The sequence below is a fragment of the Coptis chinensis genome, chromosome 3 (genome assembly GCF_015680905.1).
Source record: "Coptis chinensis isolate HL-2020 chromosome 3, ASM1568090v1, whole genome shotgun sequence".
NCBI classification, from domain to species: domain Eukaryota; kingdom Viridiplantae; phylum Streptophyta; class Magnoliopsida; order Ranunculales; family Ranunculaceae; genus Coptis; species Coptis chinensis.
In genome coordinates, this window is record NC_141458.1 from 68,832,752 (window position 1) to 68,844,669 (window position 11,918).

The following is an 11,918-nucleotide window of genomic DNA, read 5'->3' on the forward strand; positions in this document are numbered from 1 at the left end:
TTTGTGGTCAAAATATTCAAGATGAGGCTTAAATTATCAGGAAGTGAAGAATCAAATAAAGCCAAGGAACTTTGGATGAGCACGTGACTAGCAAGGGAGTTTAAATATGGACCGAAGTTAAGTTTAGGGCCAAGATCTAAGGAACAGCCCATGTGCAACCCAACACCAAAGCCCAACCACTAAAGCCCAACCACTAAAGCCCAACTACCATAAGCTACTATCTACCTAGCTATTGGGAGCATTGGATCGCCAGCACCTATCTCTTCCATTTTTTACGAACAGAACCCAAAACCCCTCTTATTCCAGCGAAACAATCGAATCATCACAACCGAAATAGTAACCCAATGCACTTCTATTTCCTTCCAATTAAAATCCTACACAGTACCGACTTATTATACGCCATGGTACCACTATTACTTCCATATATTTTCTCAATTTCTATTCGATTGTTTCGGGGCCCAATTCGAAAACCGCTAGAAAAGTCACAATTCCAATTAAACTCTTCTGAGTTCGGTTGAGAGGAGTATACATATACCAGAGAAATAGAAAGGAAGCCCTCTCTTTTTCTTTTTACCAGATCATCTTTGGAGAGCACAAATTGGAGCTAGAGCAGCAGACGAAGTGGAGAAGAAGATATCAAAGCGGGATTACGGTTTTGTCGATGATTTATTCTTCTTTTATTTTCGTGTTGCAAATTATCATGTCTAGCTAAAATCCAACTAGGACTTAGATGAAGCCCTAGACTTGCGTAAGTTTTTCTATGTTTAATTGGGTTATTGTTCTCTGACTTAAGTTTTACAGTAAATAATTAATTGAATTCTCTGATTTCGTTAGAAATTCTATCATTGATTATATCCTGCATGTTTATCCATGTCTAGACTAGTCAATTGTTAGGTTAAGTTTCTGTTGATATCAAGGCATTGGTTCTAAAGTATATTTAAACCTGTGAGAAGTTGTACTGTAAAAAGACAATTTTTGCTAGGGGTTTATATCTATTTGCTGAAATTCAATTAAAACGATTTGTTAGAATTATTTAAGAATTACACGTTCGCATCTTCGAGAAAGCAAGAGTTGCCTTTCCCTCATGCTACTCGTAATAAAAAGAGAACTTTAAAATTAATTAAACTAAGATAATTTACAATGGTCTAGGGTGGATTCGAAAGCCTTAGTGTTTTCTTCATTGATAGTTAATCCATATTTTTATTGCTTTCATAGTTAATAGTTTAATTGCATTGCTTAGTCAATAGTTAGATTAAATCATACATCAAAAACCCGGTAGAGTTAGTTAAGTATAATTTTAGTACTCGTTTGTCTGAAGTAGCAATCCCTGTGGGATTGACCCGTTTGCCGCAACTATTTTTAACGATAGCTGTGCGCTTACGGTTTAACTAGGGTTAGATTAGTCTAATTAAATAGACTATTTAATTCCTATCAAGTTTTTAGCGTTGCTGCCAGGGATTGCAGTGGTACGTGCAATCGAGTTTTAGGGTCTTACTTAACGTAATTCGTAGTTTAGTTTTAGTTGTAGTTTAGTTTTAATCCGTAGTCTAAGTGTTTGCTTTTGATTTTTTTACAGGTGTAGAAAAAAAAATCTTTTAGAGCATACAAGTTCCAAGCTTTATAAAGGAGAATCAAAGGAGCTTGCTTATCGTCACCCGGCGTCGCAAGTGGCCCTTGAAGGCTCACGCCGGAGGTACACTTCTAACTTTGTGGGGTTGAACTTGTGTGTTTTGTGTGTTTTGTTTGTTTTCATTTTGGTTTTTTTTTTCTTGCATTTAGGATTGGTTAAGTCACCTTTGACCAGCCTTAGGCATATTGCATTAGGAAAGGTTTTAGCCCGCTCACTAGGAAAGCTCGTTTGACACGTGGATCGAGTGACGGTGCTTTTAGCACAAGAACTGGGAATCGTGTTATTCAGGTTTAGGAGCACTTATTTTAAACCTTAATTAAAAATTCAATTCGGTTTGAGATTTGTTGCCTATTTTCTGTGATTGTGCATTATCTCGCATCTTTCATTTTACGTCAATTGTCTTTCATTGTAAAGTTAGGTTTTCATCATCTAGAGTCAGAGGTTGTGTATGGTAGAAACCCGTTGTGAAAATCCTGATATAACACCTTTTGATCCGGAAATTGAAAGAACATTTCATAAGGGACCTATTAATCCAAACCAAGGTGAGTTAGAAAAACATTTGTTAGAAATGGCAGCAGAGCCCGAAGTTAAAACCCTTAAGGACTACTATTATCCCGTTCTTAATTCTAATCCTTCTTGTATAGATTTGCCTGCGTGTGATGTTAATTTTGAGTTAAGGGCAGCCATCATAAACTTGCTTCCCCAGTTCCATGGTCTTGATTCCGAAGACCCTTATCTTCACGTTAAGGAGTTCTTAGATATATGTGGTACTCTTAACTTCCCTAGAGTCCAACCAGAGATTATCAAACTCTGCCTCTTTCCTTTTTCACTGAAGGATAAGGCAAAATTGTAGTTGAATTCCTTAGAGTCTAAATCTATTACTACTTGGGATGAGTTGAACATTAAGTTTCTTATTAAATTCTTTCCTATGCACAAGACTACTAGCCTTCGGCGACAGATCATGCATTTTACTCAAAAATAGGGTGAAGAGTTTTATATATGTTGGGAGAGATTTAAAGATTTTCTTTTGAGGTGTCCTCACCATAATTTTATGAAATGGCAATTAGTGCAATTTTTCTTTGAGGTGTTGTCGATTTCACACCGTCAGTTTGTTGAGTCCCGAAGTGGGGCAAATATCCTCTCCTTGTAGGAGGACGCAGCTTGGAAACTTCTTGAGACAATCTCTGAAAGTTCTCAGTAATGGGAATCTCCAGGGAGGGTCTATGATAGAAGTGTACAAGTAGCTTCTGAACCAAAGAAGGGTGGTGTTTATGAGGTGAGAGGCAATTTTGAGGTGGAGTGCCAAATTAGCCAATCTTGCTAGGGAGGTGGAATCCTTGAAGTTAAAAGGGGAGAGTTCTCATGTCAAGTCAGTTAGTCAAGTATGTCTGCTATGTGAGAGTCCCGCGCACACATCCCAAACGTGTTCTTCTATCTCTGCATTCAATGAGTGTATAGCTGAACAAGCTAACACACTCAACACATATAATAAGAAACCGTTTGGTGATCCTTACTCTAACACATATAACCCTGGATGGAGGAATCAGCCCAATTTCTCATGGAAAAATGGGCCGCATCAAACTGATCCAGGGGTGTCACCTGTGAACCCTCCTTCCCAATCATATGCTCAAGTTCCTTCCAACCAGTTTTAGCAATACCAGCAACCACCTCTACCATCTAAGAAACCATCCCTTGAGGACACTCTTTGTCTTTTCATGCAGAGTACCCTTCAATTTCATCAAGACACCTAACAATTTCAAAAGGATACTCAACAGAGTTTGCATTCAAACGCGTAATCTATTGCGAAGTTGGAAATTCAAATGGGTCAAATTGCTAATACTTTGAATGAGAGGGAAAATGGTAGGTTTCCTAGTCAACCAGTGGCTAATCCAAAGGGACAGTACGAAATAGGCTCTAACTTGAGCCAAGAGCACCACCAGGAGCAAGCTAAGTCTATTACCATTCTTAGAAGTGGTAAACATATTGATAATAGGGTTGAGATGCCTAGGGATGTTGAGGTCAAATCTGATCCTATAGAGTGTGAGGGCAAGAAGAGTGATGTAAGTGGTTCGAATAGTCGTGATGCTTCTAAGAAGTGCTTAAAGCCTCCTACGTCTTTTGAGTCTAGTCATGTACCATCTTATATACCAAAAGCCCCTTTTCCTGAGAGGTTAGTTCATGCTAAGAAAGGAAATACTTTTAATGAGATAATGGAGATGTTTAAGCAAGTTTATATTAATATCCAGTTACTTGATGCTATAAAACTAGTTCCTTCTTATGCCAAGTTTCTTAAGGATATGTCTACGCAAAAATGTAAGTTGAATGTGCATAAGAAAGCTTTCCTTACTAAGCAAGTGAGTTCGATTATTCAAAACCGCACTCCACCTAAGTTTAGAGATCCAGGATGCCCTACTATTTCTTGTGTTATAGGTGATCATATGATTGAGAAGGCATTACTTGATTTGGGGGCTAGTGTTAATTTGTTACCTTATTCAGTTTATTTACAGCTTGGTCTTGGTAAATTGAAACCTACGCCGATTACAGTTTAACTGGTGGATAGGTCTGTCAGGGTTCCACGTGGTATTGTTGAAGATGTTTTGATTCAGGTTGATAAATTTTATTTCCTAGTTGATTTTATTGTTCTAGAAACACAACCTGTTCAAGATCTTAAACACCATATTCCTATCATCTTAGGTCGTCCATTTTTGGCCACATCCAATGCCATCATTAACTGTCGTAATGGAGTGTTGAAGCTTTCTTTTGGTAATATGACTACAGAACTTAATGTGTTTAATGTGAGTCAACAACCTCCTGAACCTGATGATCTTTGGGATGTTAATCTTATTGACAGTATGGTTCACAAGACTTTCTTGGAAAGTTATTCAGATGAACCTCTTGAGTCTTGTTTAACTCACTTTGGTGGTGATTTTGATATGGATAATTCTATTTGTGAAGTAAATGCTTTGCTTGATGCCACCCCAATCTTAGATACTAATAAGTGGAAAACCAAGGTAGAACCTCTTTCTCCTTCTGAGTCTAAACCAGTTCCTTCCATAGAGAGTCCTCCTAAGCTTGAGTTGAAACCATTACCTGATACTCTTAAGTATGTCTTTTTGGGGCCTGATGAGACCGTGCCTGTTATTATTGCTTCTAATCTTGATAACGAACAAGAGAGTAAATTGCTTAGGGTTCTTAGAGACCATCAGACAGCTTTAGGGTGGACTATTGCTGATATTAATGGGATAAGACCCACTGATTGTATGCATCATATTCATCTAGAGGAGAATGCTAAACCAACCCGTGAGTTCCAGAGACAGCTTAATCCTAACATGAGAGAGGTAGTGAGAGCCGAGGTTCTCAAGTTGTTAGATGCGGGTATCATTTATCCCATCTCCGATAGTCAATGGGAGAGTCCGGTTCAGGTTGTCCCTAAAAAGTCTGTTATTATGGTAGTTAGGAATGCAAATGGTGAGTTAGTTCCTACCCGTATGACTACTGGGTGGCGCTTTTGCATTGACTATCGTAAGTTGAATCTAGTCACTAGGAAAGATCACTTTTCTCTTCCTTTTATTGACTAGATGCTTGAACGGTTAGCCGGTCATAAGTATTATTGCTTTCTCGATGGTTATTCCGGTTATTACCAAATATGTATTACACCTGAGGATCAAGAAAAGACTACATTTACTTGTCCTTTGGGAACTTTTGCCTACCGTCGTATGCCATTTGGGTTATGTAATGCACCAGGTACCTTCCAGAGATGCATGCTTAGTATTTTTTTTTGACATTGTAGAAAGGTTTCTTGAGGTGTTTATGGATGATTTCTCCGTATTTGGTGATTTTTTTGATGAGGGTTTGCACCATTTGGAATTAGTGTTAATTAGGTGCAAAGAGAAGAATCTTGTGTTGAATTGGGAGAAGTGTCATTTTATGGTTCAACAAGGTATTGTTCTTGGTCATATTGTTTCTACTAAAGGAATTGAGGTTGATAAAGCCAAGATTGATGTCATTTCTAGTCTTCCACCACCTAAGACTGTGAAAGATATTAGATCTTTTTTAGGTCATGTTGGATTTTATAGGCGATTCATTAAGGACTTTTGCAAGATTTCTCGTCCCTTATGCAATTTACTTGGTAAGGACGTCAATTTTGTCTTTGATGATGATTGTTTGAAAGCTTTTAAGAAGCTTAAGCATTTATTGACTACCGCTCCTATCATACAACCACCTGATTGGAGTGTACCTTTTGAGTTAATGTGTGATGCGTCGGACTATGCTATTGGGGCTGTTTTAGGTTAACGGTTTGGTAAGTTGGCCCATGTAATTTATTATGCAAGTCGAACTCTTAATGATGCCCAAATGAATTACACTACAACCGAGAAAGAGTTGTTAGCTGTTGTGTTTGCTTTAGACAAGTTTAGGTCTTATCTCATAGGGTCTAAGGTTGTCGTGTTTACTGATCATTCGGCTTTGAAGTATCTTCTTTCTAAAAAGGATGCTAAAGCACGTCTTATTCGTTGGGTCCTCTTATTACAAGAGTTTGACATTGAGATTAGGAATAAAAAGGGTACAGAGAACGTGGTCGCTGACCATTTGTCTAGGCTTATAGTAGAGTCTTCTACTAGTCTTTTGCTTTTGAATGAGTCCTCCCTGATGAACAACTTTTTTTTGCCTCCCAGTTGCCTTGGTATGTAGATATTGTTAATTATCTTGTTATAGGTCAGTTTCCTTCTCATTGGAGAAAACAAGATAAATCTAAGTTTCTTGCTGAGATTAAGTATTTTTTCTGGGATGACCCATACTTGTTTAAGTCATGCCTTGATCAGATTGTTAGAAGATGTGTTCCTGAGAGTGAGTTTCATAGTATTCTCTCATTTTGCCATGACCATGCATGTGGTGGTTACTTTGGTCCTAAGAAGATGGCTGCTAAGGTTTTGCAGTGTGGTTTTTATTGGCCTACTCTCTTTAGAAATGCACATGAGTTTTGTTTAGGGTGTGATCGATGCCAGTGTACGGGTAATATTTCCCATAGGAACATGATGCCTCTTTCCCCTATTTTGGTTGTTAAGGTTTTTGATGTGTGGGATATAGACTTCATGGGTCCTTTTCCTCTTTCCTTTGGCTATCTTTATATCCTCGTCGCGGTAGATTATGTTTCTAAATGGGTTGAGGCGGTGCCATGTAAAACGAATGATCACAAGGTTGTAGTTAACTTTTTGAGATATAATATATTTTCTCGTTTTGGTACTCCTCATGCAATTATAAGTGATAATGGTACTCATTTTACAAATCGTGCATTTGAATCTTTAATGAAAGTACTCTATTACTCATAAACTTGCTACCCCATACCGTCCCCAAACTAGTGGCCAAGTTGAAGTATCTAATAGGGAAATTAAATGGATTTTAGAAAAGACGGTACGACCTGACCGTAAAGATTGGTCTCAACGTCTTAATGATTCCCTTTGGGCTTATAGGACTGCTTATAAGACTCCCATTGGTATGTCTCCTTATAGGCTTGTGTTTGGGAAGGCATGCCATTTGCCTGTGGAATTAGAACATCGTGCTTTTTGGGCCATTAAAACTTTTAACTTTGACATGCGTAGAGTAGGTTCACAATGTAAGCTTCAATTGAATGAGTTAGCTGAGTTAAGGAATGAGGCATATGAGAATGCCAAGATTTACAAAGAGCGGACTAAGATTTTTCATGATAAATCTATTATTCGCAAGTCCTTTGAACCTAATAAAAAAGTTTTGCTATATAATTCTCGTTTGTGTCTTTTTCCTGGTAAGTTACATTCTAGGTGGAATCGTCCCTTCATTGTTAAAACTGTTTTTCCTCATGGTGCTGTTGAGATAGAGGATCCTACGGATGGTCGTGTGTTTAAGGTTAATGGTGAACGCTTGAAACAATATCTTGATGGTTTTGCTAATAAAGATGTGGAAGAGGTGGATCTTATTGATCATGTTTATCATGACTGAATAAATATGCTTGTTGTATTTTAGTAGTTTAGGTTTTGTTTTTCTTTTGTAAGAGTCGCTTCGCATTGTTCCCAAATATTTCATTCTAGCCCCTAGTCTCCATTTGGGTTAACCAATGAGAAACATATTATTGTGATTTTCAGGTTATGACAAGTTTTATATTTATGAAATGTCGATAATACAGAGGAGACTTTGTTGAATTTTTTTTGAATTTTGGGGCGTTCATTTTGTGTTTAGTTGGTAGACAAAGTGCTAATCTAAGAATTGGGTGTCTTGAAGCATTAAATCTGCTAGAGACGTTAATCTGAAGCTTATGGGGGAGGCAACCCATGTTTTTATTTTTGTTGAGTTTTTTGTGCACATGTATCATGCATTCTACTCTAGCACCTTTTCTCTGCCTTTTTGGAGACGTGTAACTCTATAGGATGAGACACGTAACACATTTTAGTCGTTGTAGTAAATTGGTTCTTTATATATTATCGCTGTTATATCCTTGGCAAAGTACTAATTTCTACTGGTGACTCGGAGATATTATTTTTCGTTCTTGGAGCTCTTGGTAACCTCTTTCCTTATATACTTTTTACTTGTCCATGTTGTTATCTTTTAAATTACGCATCTAGGTTAACATTGAAGACAATGTCTATAATAAGTTTGGGGGTGGGAACAAAATGTTTGTTTAGCGAAAAATAAATATGTCCAACATGGTATGATTAATGGTGATTTTCTATGATTAATGGCGATTTTCTATGATGAGAAATTTTTAAAAAATTGATTTCTAAAGCCACTGATTTTCAAGGAATCTATGAAGTTAAGAGTCACTTTTGAAGTTGTTGTTGCTTAGACTATTTTCTACCTCTAGAAATAGATTTTATTGATGAAAGTCTAAGCCAAAGTGAAATTTGCACTATTAGCCAACTGAGACACGTCAAATTGAAGAGTAATTTAATCTCCTAGTGAACTAGAAGAAGAATATAGAGACTTAACCCATGAGACTTGAGCCTTTGAATTTCTTGGAGAGTCTTTACGTAAATTCAGAGTCCAAGTTGACTCATTCATTCTTCTGTGCTGAAATTCGTTGTATAGTCTCAATTTTTTTCTTGTTTTGGTCGATCACGAAGTGACATCAACTGGGGAGATAGCCATTAGGTCTTGTAGTCTATTCGAAGCAGAATATCATACTGATAAGTCAAGTAGTGAACCAATTAGCCTTTATTTAACCACCTAGTAGGATCATCATGTTAACCCTTTTGAGCCTTATATATCGAGCCTTTTCTTCTTAAACCAATTATCCTTAACTCAACTCCAAATAAGGAGTGTAAACCCATATTATTAGCCTTACCCATATTTCTGAGGATTTCTAAAGGACTAAAGAGAAAGCTAGAAGAAGAAGATTCTGAAGGAAAAATTTACCAATATCAAGTGAAGAAAATCATTCATTTTGCTCAAAGTGATTTAATAGAAAAAAAAAAAAAAAAAAAAAATATATATATATATATATATATATATATATATATATATATATATATATATATATATATATATAAATATAAAAGAAAAAGAAAAGAAAGAGAAATCATTGAGTAGAAGTAGTGAGAAAGTAAAGTAATGTGGTTTACAAAGTGAAGAAATATTTCCAAGAAGCACAAGATGGTCTTTAGTTTATTCTCAGAAATTTTTTATTCCTTTTTATCTTTTTCTTGTCAGCCTATCCTAAGCCCCGTCTTAATACCCAGACTTATCACAAAAGTATGATATGAAGTGTAAAATAGGTGAGAGGATGCTCAAGTGAAGGACCCGACACTTCACATGTGATTGACATTCTTTTCATGAGACTAATTTGTTTTTGAAATTTCATAAATCCGTCTTTCTGGCTAAGTATGTGGGATGTTCTATTATTTTACTCATTTCCCTGCATACAGAGGTAAAATTGAAAACTTATCTTAAAGAGAGACTTTCTTGTGAGTGTATTGATAAAACGCTAAATTTTACGTTATTTGTTTTTAGTTACTTAGTTCCTTAAGTCCGAGGTCCACAGTCCGAAGTTCAAAGTCCAAAGACCAAAGTCCAAAGTCCGTATACTCGTACGTTTTAGTCAAGTTACCTTACTCACGTGGGTTTGGTAGGATAGGTCGAGTAAGGGATTGTCCAAACCTTAGGGCTCGAAAAAGTTCACAACTGGAATTACAACTTTTAGAGAGTAGGATTTTAGGTTTCTTAGTTGGTTTTAATTAAATTAACGGTAATGCAAATAATGTAAATTACTACGGTGATTTATATGTAGGTAAACAAAGATAGAGAAATAGGGAGAGAGTTAGTCATACTCATGTAAGAATCATTTTTTCAACAGTTTATATTACCATATCACTACATCTCTAATTCGTCTCGTGTTCGGAGACGACGTCGAGTATTGATCCCTAGAGCATGCCCACATCTCTGAGCCGCATAGCACTAGCAGAAGGAGTTGAACTAATATTTCATCTTTGGAATATCATTTCAGCTCCTGGCTCGATTCCACACCAGCTGGACAATTGGGGAGCTGTTCGACACCATAGAGTCGCTACGAGATATTTTTAGGTCGCGAGACGAGACTGATTCCGAGCATCAAGATCTCCAAATTTGTACGATCTCGCCATTTTGGGACCGGATGTCTAATATATGCCTAATTCCTAAGTAGCGATTCTAGAATATTAAAGAGTCAATCCGGATTCTCACACGAGCAGCATAACCCTCCCCCTGAGGGGGGGGGGGATTAGCTCATGGTCATTGAAGGAATAATAAAACTTGCTGTATACATTAAGTAAATAAATGCAGGACAGGAATTACACTAGAAAAGAAATGATTATTATTAAAGGTAAAATGACTTACAGTATTTAAGCTGCTGGAATGAAAATGACGGAATGTAAGTGCTGAAATAAAACTAACTAATTGCTAAGCGGATGCTAGAGCATGAAAATGCTGAAGGAAGAATATCAAAGGCTACCCCCTCATATATATAGGTTGATGTCTCGTGAAGGATTTAATTGGCTTTTGTTTGTTAGCTAATTGAAACGTTCAAAACTTTGAGAATCAAAGTTTTGTTTTTACCTGTTTTAAATTTTGTCTTTTTGCTTGTTAAGGTTTTGTTTTTTAGCCAATTTCAATTCAAACCACATGGTTTGAATTGGTACGTGTCTTCTATGTTGCGAGGTGGCACCAAATTAAAACCATCACTTGCCACCTGCCTATGCTGACTCGTCATGCCTTTTGAGCCCGCAGAGTGGGTCCACTTAGTATGTCCAGTGGTGGCGCTGATTTTGGCATTTTTACAACTTTCTGTCTTTGCGTAGAGTTTGCACCTCGGTCGCTCCGGGCAGTTCACTAGCCAACGCCGCACCCCCGATTTATCGGATGTGAGCTTGAAAGTTTGTTGCTTCTTTATATGTGGACCCGCTCGCGACCGGTTTTGTTCTTTTGGAAACTTCGGCTCTAGTCCGGCTTTGTTGGGCTTCACTGGGGTTGAGTGGGAAACTTCAAATATTCCAAGATTCCCGTGCATTTCGATGCATGTTTTATCATTATATTTATTTTAAATGCGAAACCCCGCAAAAAGTACGAAAAAAATATAATTATTACATGATTATTAAACATATAATCGACCAAAATGCTATGTCTCTCGGGGTTTAATATTACAGTTTTGGGTGCTTATCACACCACCCCCAAACAGCATTTTGCTTGTCCTCAAGCAAAGAGGAGACATTAAAATGATAAGTGGTAAAAAATGTGTAGTCCTAAGCTAAATCTCATTTCGCAGAGTGCGGTTGCATTGACCGTATGCAACAAGGCCTTGAACCACTAGGAATTCCCTAGTGGACGAGTTATAGCCTCGTGAGAGTTTTCCAGAGAAGATACTCACAAACTTCGTTTATACTACAACGACTCAGTAACAAAGGCTTGTTTCCTTAATTAATCTCAGGTATCTAGACATCTCACTAGCTGGGGAAACAAGGATTTAATTCTTTCGAATTTCAAGTTAATATATATACATGCAATAATCAAAACATCTACGTATGAGCATGCATGCAGTGATCTTATAATGAAATGTACGAGCAGGGCCGTTTCTGGATCCTTTGGATAGCGTTCTTAAATAGGTTATCACAGGTATGTGTCGAAACACAATTTCTCTCTTATTTTTCCATTCAAGTTTTGCTATCTCCAATGTGCAGTGGGCACACGTTTCCTCACATACTCAATGATAGTCAGAGGAGCCAAGGTCGAGAAGTCACAACCACTACTTATTATCACACTATCCTACTCCTAATTGAGCTAGAGGTCTTTA

The 11,918-nt window shown here is 37.2% G+C and overlaps 1 pseudogene; it reads left to right on the forward strand.

The window, feature by feature from the left end:
- Window positions 1–2,078: 2,078 nt before the first annotated feature.
- On the forward strand, window positions 2,079–7,603 carry LOC147510546 (uncharacterized; annotated as a pseudogene).
- The last annotated feature ends 4,315 nt before the right edge of the window (window positions 7,604–11,918 follow it).